Source organism: Anopheles funestus, chromosome X (assembly GCF_943734845.2).
Source record: "Anopheles funestus chromosome X, idAnoFuneDA-416_04, whole genome shotgun sequence".
Classification (NCBI taxonomy): domain Eukaryota; kingdom Metazoa; phylum Arthropoda; class Insecta; order Diptera; family Culicidae; genus Anopheles; species Anopheles funestus.
Window position 1 is genome coordinate 11,759,502 of NC_064597.1, and position 14,223 is coordinate 11,773,724.

The following is a 14,223-nucleotide window of genomic DNA, read 5'->3' on the forward strand; positions in this document are numbered from 1 at the left end:
CAATGCCAATTTGGTAAAGGGATGGTAGAAAGCTCCTTTTAAATGGTGGCAAGAAACCGAAGTCACGCAGGAAATTATGTCGTGTTTTACGACTGTTTCGCTTATGGAGTAGGGGACGGGGATTAGCTATGACCTTCGCTAACTGAAACTCTCGAACCGTGTCCCTACCCTCCCCACGGAAACGAAAGCACACCCCCCATCAACCATTCCCTTCGCAACCATCAACGAAAGCCAACTCACCCAATCCGTTTCCGTTCTCTGCATCCGGGCGTACTAAACCTGCCGGAAGTCACGCTGGCTGTGAGTGCCACTGTGAAATTACTACCCAATCATCAATTTTATTACAGACATTCACCCACCGCAGCACCCACCGACAGGAAAACGCCTTGTATCGGGAAAAGAAAACCGGCGTGCCAGAAATCTCTCAACAAACAAGCGAAATCCGTAACATAAACCCCCTGGCCGAAAACAATGGGACCAACACGATTTGGGATGCCAAATTTTCAGGCACAACCGTGTGGCTCAATTTCATGCTTAATGCGAGCAATTCCGTTTCATTCTGCCTGTCCCCCCCCCGGGTGGAGGGGTGGAGGGGGCCAAAGATGGAAAGATTATCGGACCGCAAATTATCTACCGATTCTATGCTGCCCTTTGCCTGGTTGGTGTAGTCGAAAAGTACTGCCATAGTGCGGATGTTGGGATGGGTTTGATGAAAGTGGTGAAGCACCTGTCTACTAGTGATGGGTAAATTCGACAAAAAAAAAACAGAATCGTTTCCGAATGACTCCATCCACTTTGGAAGCGGCTCTGGAACGTAGGTACAACAGTCCGAGTTCGAAACCGTCCGGAGCCGTCGGTGCTGTCTGAAGCCACTAGCCGGCAACCGGAGCAGTCCAAGCAGTCCGAAGACGTCCGGAGCCGTCGGAGCTGTCCGGAGCCGTCGGAGCAGTCTGGAGCCATCCGGAGCTGCTAGTCGGCAAACGATGATACGATGATAGAGCACTAATCTAGGTTAAATCACCGTATCATGGACAATTTGAAGCGCTGTGGAGTTTCAATCCATTCCAGCCCCAACGATTCCGACGGTTCAGCCGATTCCGACGGCTTTGTCTGTTGGCTAGCGGCTCTGGACGGCTCCGACGGCTCCGGCTGTCAAATAGTGCCTCCGACGGCTTCGGACGGCTCCGACGGCTCTGATGGCTCCAACGGTTGCAGCTGCCGACTAGCGGCTCCGGACGGCTCCAGGCGGCTCTGGACGGCTCCGACGGCTCCGGCTGTCAAATAGTGCCTCCGACGGCTTCGGACGGCTCCGACGGCTTTGATGGCTCCAACGGTTGCAGCTGCCGACTAGCGGCTCTGGACTGCTCCGGACGGCTCCAGACGGCTCCGACGGCTCCGACTGCCGACTAGCTGCTCCGGAAGGCTCTGACGGCTCTGAGGCTCCGACAGCTCCGACTGCCGACTAGCTGCTCCAGAAGGCTCCGACGGCTCCGAACGGTTCCGACGACTCCAGATGCCGACTAGCGGCTCTGGACTGCTCCGGACGGCTCCGACGGCTCTAATGACTCCGACGGTTCCAGCTGCCGACTATCGGCTCCGGACGGCTCTCAACGACTTCAGGCGGTTCCGATGGCTCCGGCCGCCGTCTAGCGGCTCCGGGCGGCTCCAGATGATTCCTACGGCTCGGACACCTCCGACTGTCAACTGGCTGCGACGGTTCCAGCTGCCGACTATCGGCTCCGGACGGCTCTGGACGACTTCAGGCGGTTTCGACAGCTCCGGCCGCCGTCTAGCAGCTCCGGGCGGGTCCAGACGGTTCCGACGGCTCCGGACTGCTCCGACGGCTCCGGTTGCCGACTAGCGGCTCTGGACTGCTCCGGACGGCTCCGACGGCTTCGGCTGTCAACTAGCGCCTCTGACGACTTCAGGCGGTTCCGACGGCTCGGACAGTTCCGACTGTCAACTGGCTGCGACGGCTCCGGCTGCCGACTAACGGCTCCGGACGGCTCCAGGCGGAATCGTGGTTTTAACCTAGTTGGAATTGGAGAAGGAGTTGCTATGCTCAGAAATGGTTCGGAGCCGTGGGTACGATTCCGAGCACCCATCACTACTGTCTACGGACGAGAGGAACAAATGCGAACGTACTGTCAGCAACAGCAGCATCCTTGACTGGGTGAGGAAAGTAGCAATACGGTAACGTTATATGTGAAGCAGCTACTGCACGTCAACTCTACTATGTCTACAATTATTCCTTCCTGAATATGGCACGGTAATCTCGCATTGATCTTCATTTGATGATTGTGAATTGTTGTGTCAATGTGTGTGTGTGTGTGTGAGTGTGCAGATGTTAGCAAATGAAAGTTAAGAGATCTCACATATGTAAACAGACTCGTCCCGCATACACTAATACGGATTTCTACCACATCAGACATGTAGCTTGATTAGCCACCTGGTGTGGTCAACTGGAAGTAGAAGGAGGTCGACAACAAAAAAAAGACCAGACTAAAACAAAGACAGAACAAGGCATCCACCGAACCACAAGGGGAGATACTCGCTTTGACTAGTCTTTATCATAACAGTAAACATTTGCCTAAATGACCAATAAAACCAACGATAAATGGTAACGTAATCGGGTCAGAATATCTGGAAACCTAAAGCCACAGCAAGCAGCACTTGCTGAGTGTTCCTTTCTACCAATGTGTATAAATATGTGTGTGTGCGTGTCTATTTGTTCAGAAGAAGTAGTTCTTTCTTCCCTAGATCTGAAGCATGAACCAAAAGGCTAAACGTGTGTAGTTAGGCTGGTCTAGGAGTTCGACAAACACAACCCACAAGCACAGAAGATTAAACCGCAGGAAGTGTGCGCTTACAAAATGGATTGAATTAATTGAAGCGATTAGAAAAAGTGGTTGGCAGTTACTGTTGTACTGGCGGGGATGTTTCTCTTTTCTCTGAGGGTTTTGTTTTTGCTGTGGGCTTACCACATCTTTATCCTCACAGCCCATAAATATATAGGGGCATCGGCAAAGGCACCTCACCATATTAACACCTCCCCTTAACTTACCGCCAGTTGATTGATTTTTTTGCTTTCGATTGACATTATTGGCATATTAACAAGGAAACAAGAAATACGAAACCTAAACCGGCTGGTTACAATTGAAGAATGAAAAAATAAAATAGCTCCGAACTCCTTCACTAGCTTTTGACAGAGTGTTCTCCAAACAAAACAAAGATGGCCGGTGGACATGTGGTGCGAGACACACATATATGAGCGGTATAAGTATTGCTCGGTTCCTTTTTAGTGCAAAACTTTAAACATTTCCGGTAAAGCAGCTATTTCCCGTTGCTTGTGTGTTGTCGCACTTTACTTTGAGGATATTTCCTTGTAGTCGTCCCCAACAATACCTGCTCTTCACCTCCCCCCCAAAATTTCATACGTTCGCGAAGTTGTTGGAGAGCCTTTTTTTTGTTTGTTTTGATCTACCCGATCCTTGGTAGATCTCTTGGCGCGAAAAATGTACGCTACACTTACCAGCATGGCAAAACCAACGGTTGTGATGCGCTCCGGTCACAACTTCTTCAAAACCGAAGCATGCCCGAAGCAGTACACGAACCGACCCGACAGGATACGGGGCTCGTGCCGAGAACGTCGACGCCGTGGGGATTCAGTACCATTCCGTACGCAGAAGGTCGCGTGTCACGCACTGCCCGAAAAGACCGTGTGGTGAGTGCCGCCTCTTTCACCGAAGCGGTTCAAACGAAGAAGTTCAAACAAAAGACAAAAACAAACCAAAAAAAAAAAAAAATAACGGTCACTTTCTGTCGCGTTAGTTACGTGCCAACTTTGTGCTAAATGCTGCCGTTGTGGAGCATTATTCATTTCGCTTACGGTGTGTGATCGGTTGTTCTGTTGGTGCAGGAATTCCAGCATCCGGCAGTGGATCGTTTAGTGGCATCTTCACATAGGTGGGGATTCAAAAATAATAACCACATCAGGCACTCGGAGCCCCGGATCTGGTTGGAAAATCCCGCAGCATCACGTTACTTTAGTGCGGATCGTATAGCCTGTGAACAACGCTAAAGGGTAGGTGTCCCAGGCAGGTGTTTAATAGTTAGGGGAAGGCTGGAAGGGTGTTTTGTTTTTACGACCGCCGCACCACGGGTTTCGATTACGCAAATGGAACGGAAAAAAAGAGTCGCTGGTACATGTACTCGTACATTATTGCGCTGAGGAACTCCGCTCTCCAAGAAGTCCCCAAGAAGGATCAACTCCTCGGGCCAACCATTACGCGTTGTTGCTGAAGAAGATGTAAGCTGCCTGGAACCCAATTTGTTGGACTGCAACTGCTGCACACGCCGCGTGTATGTGTGACACGAAAAACGTACAGAAGAATAATGATGTTTCTTTACACATGGGAACGGTGTCCGGAAGTCAGTGCTCAGGGACTGGCGGTACCATTCGGTATCAGGTCAATCCCGCTCGAACTCCACTCCGGTGTGCTCCCGTTGGTGCAGTTGTGGTCTTATAGGTTACCGAGTGACGTGACCCTTACATCATCGTCTGTGTATGTGTGTGTGTGTATGTGTGTGGGAGCGCGCTTAAAGGACCTGTTGGGTGGGATGGTGACAGTGAACCAGTTACTTCGCGTGCGTACGACCCAGGTCGTGAGGGATGACCTTAGCGGTGCGAAACCTCGTGCAGTTGAAGGTAGCAATGAACTTGCTGGCAGTGTAACTGGTGACTATCTATCAAACGCGAAACCGCCCCCCAGGCACACATACGCCCATCAATCAAACGCTAGTTGGCAATTTTTGTCGTTACAATCGGTTCTGCTTCGGGATAGTACATAGAGCTGGACCTGACTGTTCGTTGAGAAATTGTACACGATAAGCGCTGCCACAATCACGTCCAGAAAAGTGCGCTTTGTACTGTCGTTTCGGGGAGGGATTGTGGATGATACAATCTATTGTAAGCTAACGAGTTTTCCCTTTTTTTGTATAAAAGAATGGTTTCAAAATGAGTAGAGACGACTAACGAGTTTTCCAAATCTCATTACATCAAAATTTCGAAAACGAAAAATGGGCAACCGCAAACTATCGCGAATTCTTTGAGCCTCATCCGTTCGTATCCGTTTCCAAGCTTTAAGCTTCCAGTTCGGCAAAGATATCAAAGAAAAAACGATCTTACGAAGAGGCAAATCAGGCTTTTCCTCTTAACAAAGAGAAGAAAGCAAAGAAAGAAAAAAAACACCCGCCCAAGCTTGATCAAACACTCTTGCAAAACCACATTACAGGCGTAATCACACACGCGCACGTTATCAAGAGGCAAACATTTTAAATCAACGTAGGCGTATCCTGATGACAACGCTTCGCCTAATGAATGTGTGTGTGTGTGTGTGTGTGTAACCACAAAATCCCAGTCACTTCACGGCTCATGTTGCCATAATTTGTCCGCCTATGTGGCAACAGGCTAAACACTTTTCCTTCTTTTTCTACTGAAAGAATGAAAGAAAAGCGCATTAAAATTTTGATTGAATTAATTTGTAACAGGAAAAGTGTTGAGTAGTGATCTAGTGGTGTAGATGGTAACTGTAGTAATGATATCCACGTAGAACTACAGTCTTGGTTAAATTTTTCAATTTCGAAATTGGCTGCTACACTATAAATCAGATTGTATGGAATAAATAACGTAAAAAATCTCTTTTTACATCCTCTTAAGATTTTGCAAGCGCCTAAAAGTATGTAAAAAAACACACAAAGTGTTCCATTGAAAGCATTAAGAAAAAGGCAATTGCATACCATCCAGGCGTAAGCACTAAAGATACAGACGTGAACTTTCAAGGCGAACCGTACACTTGTGCCAAAGAAGCTTTTAAGGATTATTTTAAACGCAGTGAATAAAGTGTACATTTGGAACCCAAAAAAAACAGCACACACACACACAAAAAAACATCTTTAAAGCAACTCTGTAACTCTGATTGGCCGGTAAGTTAATGATGCGAAAGAACCCTGCCATCTATCAAATGCCCTCACGGAAATCGCATCAATCAACTGTCGCACCGTAAACGTGGTGGTGAAACGGAGAACTCATAATCCAAAACAAAAAACAAAAATAATTAAAAGCCTCCATAAAGATGCACATCAATCCTTGGGTTGGCTTGCGTTGAATTAAAGCCGTTCACCTCGTGGTATCGCGTTGGCGGTCCTTTACAGCATCCATGATCAAGCTGTCTAAACACTTTATGCAAAGTAAAGATGAATCTAAACAAGTGCAGCATGATCGTTTGCATTGCTTCTGCACACTGTACCTAAGACCACCGTCACCTGTGAACAGTATTGTTTACCTTACCCTTACCAATCGTAATGTATGCAATTTACTGTCGCATGCGCCCGAATGTATGCAACGCCGCTCATAGCATACGCTGCGAGAGAAAAAAAACAAGGGATGGTTTGGGAAAACATTTATTATTTATTCAATTTGCTCCAAACTCGCAAAATCGAAAAATACTGAAGCAATAGAAAGCAATTCATACATTATGCATTCGGTGAATGTTGCGTCTGCATGCAAATCAGTGCGGCAAGATGTTCGGTATGGTCGAAATCGAAATAAAAAAAAACGCTTACCAGTAGCTCCACACGCAAGGCGGTACAGACTGATGGAAGGTGTAATTAACCTAAAATGGTTTCATTTTAAAAAGCAGTGCAGACTTTGGCATTATTTGTACCTTATTTACATTCAAACCGATCGTTTACCCGCTCTAGCGCTGACGGTTGACCATTGAAAGAAAAACGTTGAACAGGTGTCAGAAAGTGAGGCGCAAGAAAGAAGCAAGACAAAGATCCTAATTTCACCTGCTTGATTCTTGTGTATTTTTTGGCAGATTGCCACGGTTCGATTGATTCTCGTGCACGACCGACCGCTTTGTCTAGGTGCTGTGGCGTAATCTGATACGGTTGGTTTGGATCGGACCAGATTACAAGAGCACCCTAGCGCACTAATTTAAAATGATGTTAAGCAACGCTTTAATGCATTGCCTGTTCGACAAAAGGTGAACCGGGCAGTCTTGCTTGATTTTCGTGCTTACGGTGGGAAGGAAAGAAATGTTTTTCGTGAGGTGAGGAGATTGTGTCGTTAATTGAGTAGGGACTCACAAACCCATAACGGACAAAAATCCCAAAGTGCTTTTGAAGCACTTTTCGTCCAGCGAATACTTTTGTTAATAAACCGCTACTATTATATAGATATTTTTACACTGTTTTAAAAGCAGCTTGTGCTAAAACGGCATTTACTCGCTGTTCGCAACACTTGGGAGATATCTTTGTTAAGTGCGCCTAAATGTATGCAATGTGCACTACGAAGTTGCACCAATAGTTGCACCTTGTGACGGAGGGGCTTGAGAGTGCTCGAAACCATTCAAGAGTCTCCTAATGCTTCGTGCAAACCGATCCAAACTATTCCGAGCATAGTTATTGCATACTTTCAGGCGTCGGCTACCCAAGAAACGGAAAAGGCCATTCCGGAGTCGTATGATACACGCTGTCCTTACGGCAAGTATGTATTGCTCTCGATGCACAACTTAGCTGAATGGTTGTTTCGGTTCGAAAGCAAGCTACGAAGTCATATTAACCACTCCATTGATTTCTGGTCCCCCTCCCTCCCCATTAGAGGACAAAGAATGCTTCAAACAGCGCTTTTAGCTATTGCAGCAATAATTACGAAGTTTTCTTCGATTTTTGTTTTTTGGTTTGCTTTTTCTTAGCTACAATGTTTACCATCTTTTTCACGAGCGTTACCAGTAGCTCTTCAAACTCTTCAAGCAGTAGATTGACGATCAACTCGGATTAACAAGTTATCTGGACAAGCTCACCGAGTTTTTATATCGAAAGCGAACCGAAGCCTACTAATGCTAAGGTTCGGTTTCGGTTCGATGCAATAAGGTTAGCTGCTTGTAGCACCGAAATTATCGACCCCGAAACGAAATGTGAAGAAAGCCGACCGAGAAGTAATCACAACAACAACAACCAAATACTCCTAAAACAATATCTTGATCTAACTAACTGCATCGGTAGTTTCTTTCGGTGCTTCGCCTCATTCATCTTCTGACGTCAGGGTTGCTCACTCATATATATACACACACGCATACACGCATGAGGATATAAAAAAAAGGTTTTCTTTGTATATAAACACACACATATATACACCCACACGACATCGCTAACGGAGCGACAAAATTGAATTCCAACGAAAACGAAGGTCATCTATGGCAGGAATGCGATTTATCGCTGATAACCACTCCGTTTCCCATCTACCATACAGATGATGTGTGTATGTGTGTGTATTTTTGTGCGTGAACAATAGTGTGAAAGGGTTAAGAAACTGAGCACTAGCAAGATGAGTGCTTGAGCAGGGTCAATCGTTCCAACGTCTCTAGGCTATCGGGTAACGGTAGCGTGTAACGCTAGTACCCAACAACAAAAAATTCCCCGCCGGCAGTAAAGTATAGCGATGGTAACAAGAAAAAAAGAGGAGGAGAAAAAAAATGAGATAATCCATTTCACCCGGACCAATCTTGTGACCGATGTGCCCGCGGACATGAAATGGAGTTAGCGTGACGACGTCCATTGGCATATGTCAACGTTGCGTTTCACCTTCGGCACGCTAGAGGACGCTCCCCACATCCCCCCCAAAAACGACCGTAACGGTGAGACGGATAACGGTTGGTGAATGGTGTAACGGCTTAACACTCACATCTTTCCACGCTCGAAACTCATCGACGGTTGTGATAAATGCAGCATCCTTTTATAAACTAATTAACGATAACACCATGCCAACCGGTTTCGGTACGATCGGGAAGGGAAATTTATTATCAGCACGCACACGGTTTGTTCGTATACAATCGACAAACAACGGTTGCATATACAAAAAGAAACAAAAAGCGAAAGTAAACCAATTAAAAAAAATGGAGGGCTTCGACCCAAAACGTTCACCCACATCTGACCTCATCCTACGCTCGTTTGGCTTCTGTTCTGTTACGTACTCCCACCAAAAGAGAGCAAAAAAAAAATAGGAAACCACAGAGCTTCGGTTGAGATTAATGAGCTATATAAGGGCGCCCTCTAGTGAGGAAGCCATTCATTATGCACCATTCAGCATCTAAACTACTGAACGTTACGCAAAATCGCCACACGCATTCGTGCAACACCGTTTGTGGCGATAATTGACGGTACAACTGATGGCGGAATCGGTACTGGCAACGTAATCAGGCGCGTGCCTCGCTCGGTACAAAGGTTGATATGATGTTAGCCGATAAACTGAATACCAGAATGGAATGTCAGTAGGGTTTTAGCCTGGACCAGGTTATGGAATCACCCGACCCACCGGTCGTGCTGATTAGCAATAACGTTTTTATTGATTATGGATTTGATTTACTTCAATCTGGGTGCTAATTGTAAACAGTGGGCGATATGATGTTTTAATCAGATTACACCCCCCACGGCCAACGGCTGGGGTACTTGACGGTGTTGTGTTAATAAACTTCGTTTTGTTTGCTGTATGCTTTCAAACTAATTTAATCTAACAACCGATAATTAATTCTTTCCGTACTATCTGATTTTTCATTTCACGCATGTATCGAAAACAATTATACTCATTCATTTCTCGCGTTTTAATTTACTACGGAGATCAGTAGTGTTAGTAATAATTTAAGAAAGTTGTAACGCGATTGGTAATGCGAATTGCATATATTATAAGGCTAATTACCATTTAAAAAAATACCTCCTGTTGTTGCTTCTGGGGATTTTTAACGCCTAAAAGTATGCAATTAAAATGTTAAACATAGCAAAAAGGGAAATAGCGAACTGGATGACTTTAAAAAGAAATTGATTTGCATATTTTTAGGCGCATTACAACAAGTCGGATAAAGAACAACAAGGAACACCTCAACCGCTGCTTATAAAGCTTTAAATACTTTAAATTAGTGCTATTTTTGATAGTTAGTAACCTTAGCGCTAGTTTTAAACACCACCACAGCAATTTAAACTATTGATTTGACATTAAAATTTGTTTACTATTGAAAGCGACATACCCTAAATAGCTCTACCGGGTAAATTTAAACCGAAAATATTCCACCGTAGCTCATTACAAGTGAAAAATAAAATTGTCGTGGGAATATTTTTTTTTTTTTGAGGAGCTCAGATACTAGAAAAAGAACGTATGGCCAGCAACAAGCACAATCGCACCGAGTGCTATTTATTATACTGGCTACCATATTACGATAAATCATGATAAAAATCTCACACACATTCCACCAAGATAAGCTACTCAAGAGGGGATAAAGCTGGAAACAAAAACAAAAAAAAAGATAGCAACTGAAATAAAGATACAGAAGGCACGGCAAGATTAATTATAGCTTTCCTTCTCACTCGCGCTGTGTTTTGTCAGCCACGGCACTGTGACAGACGCGTCTCCGGTAGGCACCATTTTACGACGACGATCAACGTGAGCTCCTGTCAAGGGGGGGGGGGGGGGGGGGGAGGCTGTATTGAGTCCGGATGGCAGGGTGTTAAGTTTGGTGCTTAAATTATAGCGAACCGACTACCGAAACATGCCAAGCTCGCTTACCTGAGATCTTGTTGTATTTTCGTGTGTAAAGTTGTGGCTGGGAAAAAAAATGGATCGTACTATTGGGACGTTCTATCGGGCCTGTGTTATCTAGCATTTTTTGGGGTATCATGCTATAATGTGTGTGTGTGTGTGTGTGTGCGTAAAAAACAATGGCGGGAGGAGTTTGTGGAGGGGGGTGGGGAGGGGGGGGGGGGAGGAGAAGAGAGCAATGTGCTAGAAAGATGTGAACTTTGTCATTCTTTTCCACCTCCTTCCTTTGGTGTCCTTTGTTTGCCTTCTCCACCGCTCTTTAGCGGCTGCTCGTGTGCGCTTTGGCGCTGCTTAGTTGCTAGGGTGCGTAGAATAGTCGTCTTTGGTCGTGCAATCAGCTAGCGCGTGCAGTATGCTGATTCGCGGTAATCTTCATCCATGCGCTGGGGCACAATTTTTGGTGGGGTAACATATTGAAATAAACTGGCACGAACTGTGCGAGCTTTTCTTCTTTTTTTTTTGGTTCTTGTCCGGGTGCGAGCCTGTGATACATTATTCGTCAGACATCATAGGGAAACTATGTGGCTCAGTATGCTGATACTTTCTGCCGGCTGTTACAAAGCCCACCCCCCCCCAAACTAGCAAATGGATCCCTTTCCCTTTGGTCTACGTGTGTGTGTGAGTGTGTAAAATTTTGAAAGCGCCCTTTGTCTGGGGCTGAGCTTATCTCGCAGGATACAGCGAAAATTCGCTTCGAAGATTATAGGCGACATAGCGGGCACGTACTGGAGTTTGATTTGTCTGCTCATCTTACTCACCACCAGCGGGGGGTCTCGGAACCGCAATAAGCGCACCCATCTCCACCTTCATCCCATCTTCATCTACATCTTCCTAATATATAAACACACACAAACACGCGCCCATACCAAACGATGCATTTCGATTTAGCCGATAAAGAAAATTGGAAAGCCATGTGGGAAGAAGAGAACAACACCAACAACACCCTTAATTTCAAAGTATCCAACAACGAGAAGAAAAAAATCAAACAGGACAGTATTCCATTGGGGTGGAACCATCTGGAATGAAATCCTTTTGCACGGGCGGATAAATAACGCCGCAAAGCCCGCCAAAGCTTGACACTGTATTCGAATTGAGCCGCGATCTGCAGCTAAATCCCCGATACCTTCCTTCATTCCTTTGCCTGTCCCGCGCAGCTGTCATCGGTACGCCCGGCTGTGCTACAAATGAGCTAGATTTACGCGATCCTAGCAATGCGGAGGTGGTGGTGGTCCTATCTATTGCCATTTACCGAAGCCGAAGCCGGATCCGGCATTTTGGGTTGCTGGTGATTTGATCTTTCTATCCGGTGTCACCGTTCCCGATCTACTAACCCGGCTACATCCGGAACGTTCGGCTTCAAGAAAATCCCGACGACCCTTTTTGCTTCCAATCGTTTTCGTTTTCTTTTTTCTTATGGTAGAAACTTACTTTAACCAGAACCAGACCAAACAGTGGGGTTGTGCAAACCAGCCAGCAAAGCATTTAAAAATGAAAAGTTTGCCGTCCCGCGTTGCTCTCCTGTGATAACCTCCAACCAAAAAAAAAACCTGGAACTTAAGGTCGGGTAGCCTCAGATATTCGCTTGAAGAGCTTGCGGCCCACTGGGAAGATACCCCGTGAAGGGGGTGTCCGTGATTAAATTGGACTTGAAAGGCGATCCAATGCCGAGCAGCTTCCGACCCTTTTTTTCTGTTGTTGCTTCTTGCTTCGTCAAGATATACCTCCCCAAAAAAAAGGGCGGGAGACAGAACACAAACAAATGTGATAAGCATCTAGTTTTTAGCAAATTAAGACATCCTTGCGGTTTTTTTTTCAAACCGACCTGACCGATCTGTTCATCAACTTTTATCTACTCGCCCCATTTGTTTGGGGGGTGGTTTTTGGGTACTGGATTTAACCGGCCTTAGACAACCCGGTTCGAGTTCCACCTTTTTGCGTGGCATACGTCACGAGCGTGTCAGGAACGGGTTTGGAAGGGGGTTTACTGCCAACAAAAGGACGTCATTTAATGGGTGCTCGAGCATCCCGTTCTGCACGGATGTGGATGTGTGTGTCTGTACAAGGAGGGAGGGTATGGGACAGAATCCATTTCGTTTATTTATTAGCATCGTTCCGCCGACATTACATGCTCCCGGGGGTTCCTTTGGGAGCTGGCGGATACTATGACCGTGGCAGGGTAGGCAGGGATGAAGACCTTCTGACATTAACCCGATACGGTTTGTCCCGGTGGGCCACCCCGGCAAGACACAGTGATGAGTGGTGATTAAGCCACGGCACCTACCCCTTTTAAGGGGGGGGGAGGGAACGGGGGTTGATGTGATGCGGGAAGATACTTTCTTTGCCGGCCCGTATCTTACCGGGTTTTACCGGGGAGGAGCAAGTGTTCTTCACCCGACACTACACTGATAACGGCACGGTAGTATATCCCGCTGGCACTATGAAACATTCCAGCGATAGCGAAACTTTTCCTCAACCAGAAGGTTTGTAGGTGTGTGTGGGTGTGTTTTTTTTTGCATTTTTTTTGGTGTTTGCCAGATGGACGGGATACAACACCGGATAGGCTATGAACTTGGGTCTATGGTACGGTACTTTGATGACTTCATGAAGCAACCTTTTCGTTGGAGTGCGAAAACTCTTGGAAACCAACTACACAAACACACACGCACACACACCCATATACAGTAGTGATGGGTAAATTCGACAAAAAAAAATGGAATCGCTTCCGAATGACTCCATAAATTTTGGAAGCGGCTCCGGAAGGTAGGTGCAATACTCCGAATTCGGAACCGTCCGGAACCGTCCGGAACCCTCCGGAGCTGTCGGAGCCGTCGGAATCGTAAGGAGGCGTCCGGAGCCGTCCGGAGACGTCCGGAGACGTCGGAGCCGTTCGGAGCCGTCGGAACCGTCTGGAGCCGTCGGAGCAGTCCGGAGCCGTCGGAGCTGTCCGGAGCCGTCGGAGCCGTCCGGAGACGTCGGAGCCGTCCGGAACCGTCGGAACCGTCCAGAGCCGTCGGAGTTGTCGAAGCCGTCCGGAGACGTCGGAGTTGTCGGAGCCGTCGGAGCCGCTAGTTGACAGTGATATAACCTAGATTATCGCACTATCAGCAAATTTTATATAATCTGGTAAAAATAACGAGTTTAAATGAAACATTAGCTTCTTTCAACTAGCGGCTCCGACGACTCCGACGGCTCCGGACGGCTTCGACGACTCCGACGGCTCCGGACGGCTTAAGGCGGAATCGTGGTTTTAACCTAGCCGGTATCGGAGCCGGAGTTGCTATGCTCGGAAGCGGTTCGGAGCCGTGGGTGCGATTCCGAGAACCCATCACTAATATACAGCTACATAGAAAGGCGTGACTAATAATCTAGCTAGTAGCGTTCAGAAAAAAGAAAAAAACTACCCAACACACGCATCATCATTGGGCTGAAAAATAAAACAAACATACATATTGCTTTGCAAAACTACCCTTACTCGCACCCTCGACTGTGGAGCTAGTGCTACCGTGCAAGACAAATGAGATATGACACGGGTGGCGGCTGTATAGTGGCACCCGGAACATCATTCCAAC

At 46.6% G+C, this 14,223-nt stretch overlaps 1 protein-coding gene and 1 long non-coding RNA gene across 2 annotated transcripts in view; one reads left to right on the forward strand and one right to left on the reverse strand.

The window, feature by feature from the left end:
- The window catches only part of LOC125774699 (uncharacterized), a 239,462-nt gene that overhangs the window by 211,593 nt on the left and 13,646 nt on the right, over window positions 1–14,223 (reverse strand). The window lies entirely within an intron of this gene.
- LOC125768892 (uncharacterized) overlaps window positions 3,674–14,223 on the forward strand; it is a 30,021-nt gene continuing 19,471 nt past the window's right edge. The window contains exon 1 of the mRNA XM_049437236.1: window positions 3,674–4,084. The gene's annotated coding sequence lies outside the window, so the exon portion shown is untranslated. The remainder of the gene's footprint in view (window positions 4,085–14,223) is intronic.